This window comes from Nipponia nippon, unplaced genomic scaffold (genome assembly GCF_047370975.1).
Source record: "Nipponia nippon isolate SJK-2023a ecotype South Korea unplaced genomic scaffold, ASM4737097v1 scaffold_2, whole genome shotgun sequence".
In the NCBI taxonomy this organism is placed as follows: Eukaryota; Metazoa; Chordata; class Aves; order Pelecaniformes; family Threskiornithidae; genus Nipponia; species Nipponia nippon.
In genome coordinates, this window is record NW_028262336.1 from 97,228,207 (window position 1) to 97,233,645 (window position 5,439).

Sequence of the window (5,439 nt, forward strand, 5' to 3'; positions counted from 1 at the left end):
TGTGCTGGCGTCTGTATTTCCAGATGCAAAAGCCACAGACACTGGGTGGCATGTAAAATTGTGCACCTCTTTTTAAAGTGAATTAAATAAGTGAATGCACCAGGCGGTTAAACTTGAAAAGGCAAACAGGTAATTCCCCCCAAATTGGAAAGGGGACATGTCATCGTAGGCTACATCTGCAGAAGTAAACTAAGCAGAGCCAGAGTATGGACCGTTTTATTCGGTATTATAGATGTAGCTGTAGAGACTGCAGTGGTTCCCAAGTCACCTCCTCATCCTGCTGTGGTGCACATTTACAGGTGCAGGAGGGATGGGTGACATTTGGGGTCTGACTGGCTGTCTCCTAAAGATGGGCAAACACGATGCTCTGGACTATGGTGTGGATGTGTGCCTCAGCCATGGCAAACAGCTCTGCTCCTCTCCCCTCTGCCACCAGCTCCAGTCCCAGGTCACGTCACCCAAAGCCAGCATTGTGTCTCCTCAGCTAGACCCCTTCAGTGAAGCGTATCTGGAGAATGAGCAAACGCCATGCATGGAAGACGGGCGCTGAGCACAGGAACGTTTTGTAGCTCTGCAGGTCAAAGTCCTGTGGAGGTCAAAGAATGGCAGGTTCAGACAGAAAAAAAAAAAGGAGGGAAAAGTCTTCCTGTGGACTCATAAAGCAGTCTGATCTAATCCTGAGCAACACCTCGAACTCATGAAATGCAGCAAAATGCAGTAGTAGAAAACCTTAAAGCAAAAATCCTGGGTGAAATACTCAAGAATACCTAAATGATTTAGGAACCAAATTTCCACTAGTCCCTGAGCTTCTGGAAAGCTCACTTCTCGTCAACTTGGTATGAATATCTAAAGCCTTTCCAAACTTCTTGTAACGGGATGTGTTTGCTCTCCATCCTCCTCTTTACCGTTGTGTGCCATTTCCCTGCCTTGCCCTGCCCAGAGCTGGCTGCACGTCAGGCAGCAACACGCTGGCAGTTATCGAAGCTAAAATTGGTCCTTATAAGAAACCTAGCACGTTAAAGGTGGAGACAGAGAGGGATGTTTAACTCTGAGCCCCACCTGCAGATAGGAAAGGGAGATGATCCCACACTCAGGATGAAGGAGAGCGGCTTGATTGAACCCACCACCGCTCCCCGCCATTGCCCTCAGTCCGGAGCAGCTCTTCGCCATGCCAAAATAAAACCTTGGGCTGGGCAGACTCTCGGTCCCTGGAGGCAGCCGGCTGCGGGAGGATGCTCGCCCGCTCCCCGGGAAGTGAATAGAGTTTCGGCCCTGGCAGGCGGCCAAGCGCGGCAGCCGCCTGCGTCTAGGCTCTTCCCCGGCTCTCACAGCCTCTTCAACAGAAGTGACACGAGGCACACTCTTGCTCGCAGCCTGCTGCCGCTCAGGAGGTTGGGAGAAGAAGAGACTTAGTCCTTCACAGCTGGGGGGCTCTGACTTTGCAAGCTGAGGCACGATTAAGATGGAGGACGAGGGGGGGGAAGAGGGGGGAGAAGGAGAGGCGAGATGGAGGAAGGGACTCTCCGCCGGCTCATGGCACAAGGCTGAGTCCCTGCCTCTCCTTTTTGCATTTTTCCCCCATGCCACCCCCCACCATAATCCTCCAGGAAACAACCAGGAGCAGTTCAGGGCACAAACCTGCAAAGCCCCCCCAGCCTGGGAATCAGAAGCTGTGGCGCTGTGCCCAAGCTCATTAACCCCGCTGTGACACTGGGCTAATTAGCTCGAGCATGGCATCACGGTAATGCAACTTCTGTTTCCAGGACCTCAACGAGGATTGCTTCCCAGTGTCCCCTCCTGCCCCATGGATGTATCAGCACAGGGGGCAAGATATCAGGTGTGCGGAGCAAGACTGAAAATATAGAGACAGCAGAGAAACGGGGAGGATATTTTTATTGGCATAGTAACAATATATTGGCATGTATGTAGCTATCCTTGTGCTTATATAAGGATATGATCTTACTGGGAAGGACTTTAGAAACGGTAGGAAGGAGGCAGAGCCCAAAGAGCGACGTGGCCGTGCTTGTTTAGTGCGGCACTGGGTGGGTGGCACTGGGTGGGTGGCACTGGGTGGGTGGCACTGGCTGGCCAGGGGCAGCAGAAGGACATTCAGAAAGCAACCTTGCATGCCAATCAGCGAGGGAGCTGCCTCTCAGAGAAATCAGTGGAGCCCATCACAACCACCACACGTAAGTATTCGCAGAGGACTGTACATCTTCATGGTAGCTGAGAGGTGGATTTCTTCTGCCCATTCATCATTCGTAAGAGTCTGAAATCCCAAACAGTCCTTCAAGGAGGAGAGTGTGAACGAGGCCCAGGAGGAAACAAGGAGCTGCTGGAGGAAAGCCAAATATACCAGCCCAGACACCTTCAAAGCAGTATGAAAGACATCCCAGCCAGGTGTACAGCAGCAGCCACAGAGGGGGAACACCAATTCACAACAGCCAGGGAGAGGAGCCATGCAGCTCCCCTCTTTAACATCCCAGCGATCTGACCAGACCCCAAGCTATGGAGAGGGCAGGCATTTCTTCAGGTCTACATCGGATCCTGGCGTGAATAACTACTCTGTTACCTGCACCCCCTAAAACCAAAGGCACCAAGGCAAAATAGCCAGAAAAGATCTGCATAATAAAGGTTGTTCCTTCTACGGGCATCTCTGATCTCCTCATGGTCCTGATGATGGGCAAACAGAAGGACTTGGGCTGTCATCTGTCCAACACACCCGCAGTCTGCAGTGCATTTGTCTTCACAACACCACTGTGAAGCACAGAAGTGCTCTGTGGACATGAGGGGCTGAGTCTGAGAGAGCCTCAAGCCCTCATCCAGGCTAAAATATGTCCAACTCCCATCGCATTCAATGGCAGTTCAGCACCTAAACACCCCAGACCTTGGTGGGGCCGAGCCTCATTAGCTTGCTCCAGATGACAGAGACGAGAATTGAACCTGGGCGTCTGCCTAGTGCTTTAACAGATGAAAAGTCTCATCTGTCTCTTCTGGGGTAGAAAAGGTAGAGGGTAGACAGAGCTGGAAAAGGGGGGGAGAAGAGGGGAGGGACACCAAGGGGTAAGGTTATGTGGAACCACAAGTTGAGTTGTGGGATAGGAGGGAAAAACTCGCAGCTAGCCACCTTGCAGGCAAGCCACACTAGGGAACACCCCAAAAAGCCTGCAGTAAACCCCGGCTGAGGGCCACATGGGGAGACCTTTAGGAATGTGCTGCTCCAGGGATACCTCCAGGCAGCACGCACGAGGCCCACGCTGTGTGGGGAATGCGAAGAACTGGTCTTTTGTTTCACACCCCTTTGTTTTAACCTCTTGAATCAAAGACCCCAGCTGCTACTCCGGGAGAGGCTAGAAATTAATCCAATTAAAAAATAAATTCCCTGTGGAATCAAAAGTGCTTGCCAGGCGGGGGGTATGGGCATGCGATTTCTTTCTTCTGCAAAACAAACTCTTTCTTCTAACCCACATTTCACAGAGGGGAGATACAGGCAGGGAAGCATTTGGAGCAGATATAACAAACAAATGATCAGGATGATTTATAACCCTGGTACCAACCTGCAGCTCACAGGAAGGGTTGCAGCCTCTGTCTTCTATAGCCTGCATGGCCGGAGACAGAAGCACAATGCCGCGTGCTACCCTCCAACACAAACAGTCATAGAGCAACAAAACCCTTTGCCGCTTCGTTCCACTCTTTTGTTTTCCAGGGTTTTTGGTCAGCCTGGGCTTGTGGAGCCTGACAGGTTAACCCACACTTCCTTGGTTGCAGAAATGATTAAACAGGGGGGATTGTTTAGGCCGTGAAGCAGAAGGAATTCCTTTGTTTTTCTAGATCACTCCAAGGCAGCCGAGCCCGCCGGGATGCCCAAGAAGAAAGAGGCAGCGGCTGACTGCGGAGACAGGTTTCCAGGGAGGGAGGTCATGCCACCCCTCTGCAGGCTCAGAGACGAGGGGTGGGGGGACACGTTGCATCCCAGCTTCACGGCTGGAGAGAATTTGGCTGGACCCTCTGGGTAGGTGGGTGAGCGGGGCCAGCTGGAGACCATGCCCAGATAGCCTGGCTTTTCCCTGCCAGCCTCAGTAAAGCCCCGGCAAAGTCGCACCACCCCAGGGCTTGTGCTACAAGGGAATTCCACCCCACCACCCCAAGGGCATGCAGTCACCATGCAGAGTATGTTGAGGGGAACCGGGGCCAAGGGGAGAGGGGAACTTCCAATAGCCAGGGCTGGGTTCCTCTAAGATCTCCTGGGAAAGGGGAAGCGCATATAACACAGCCACCTCTTCTTAAAGCCTGGCTTGCTTCCACCGCCCCATGCGTGCGTTAAGCTGCACATCCTCCCGCAAGGTCTATGTGGTCCTGAGGTACTGGGCTGGATCTCTATGGGAGTCTTACCTTCTCTTGCAGCCCCAAAATGTGACACCTCCTAGCTTATAACCATCAACAGAGATCCCTGGTGAGAATCCCAGGCACCCGCTGTGAGGAGGAGAGTCTTACCGTGTTGCACTGGGGACACCGACACCTTGCAACATTGGCAAACTCATTGTGCTGTAGGTGGTGGTGAAAAGGGACGGAGCCGTAAGCGCCTGTGCTCAGCTGGCGGAGTGAAGGGAAGAGGAGGAGGAGGAGATCCTGGGGTTTTGTCACCCTCAGTAAGCCAGTAACTATCCTGGGAGAGGGGAAGAGCACCCACAAACTTTCTTTTTAAGAGCTGGATCAGAATCAGGGGAAAAAGTAAATTTAAAGCAAAAAAAAGGTACCTGGAGTGATTTGCTGGCCATCACTGACTTGGTTGCCATTGGCATCAGGCTGGTGGTCTAGGAGTGCTTTCACTCCATGGGAGCAACACGTTACCCAGGGATTCGGGTTCACAGGGATGGGTGGGAGAGTCTTGCTTTATCCTTGCCTGACACCCACCTCTCAGAGCAGCTTTGATTTCAGTGTCTAAGTGATACGGGAAGGAGCTTGGCAGGAGAGATCAGACCTCCGGACACTGTGAAACACCTCCTTCTTAGCAGGCTCTGAGTCTCCGCAACAACACTAAGTGCAAGAGAGCTGGTAAATTATTAAAATAACCTTGCAACAGCTCCGGAGAAACCACCAGTGCCTCAGATTCAAAGGAAAGGCTGTGGTGTGAGAATCCCCATTAGTAACAATACGCACAGTTTGCAAGAACATATGTCCCCGCATGGAGCAATCAACCAATCTGGGCTGTTTAACCACAATATTTCAAAGAAGTGCTTTTAATGCAGCTGATCCGTATGTCTATTTTTGAGCTGTAAAACAGGATTCTTCACTAGCCTTTCAGAACATTTCTGTAATGGACTCTATCCAAACTATCGGGGAGAAGGCTTTGCTCCAGCGGAGCGACTGATATGTATTTTTTTTAAATCAAAGTCACGACTGTGGAAAAAGAATAACCCAGGCAGACAGAAAGCGCAT

At 51.7% G+C, this 5,439-nt stretch overlaps 1 long non-coding RNA gene across 1 annotated transcript; it reads right to left on the reverse strand.

Moving 5' to 3' along the window:
• Positions 1–1,939: 1,939 nt before the first annotated feature.
• Positions 1,940–5,126, reverse strand: LOC148055876 (uncharacterized). Its single transcript, XR_015704940.1, has 3 exons — positions 4,758–5,126; positions 4,495–4,666; positions 1,940–2,332 (listed from the first exon to the last, which is right to left on the reverse strand). It is a non-coding gene; the product is annotated as an uncharacterized LOC148055876 (long non-coding RNA).
• Positions 5,127–5,439: the final 313 nt, after the last annotated feature.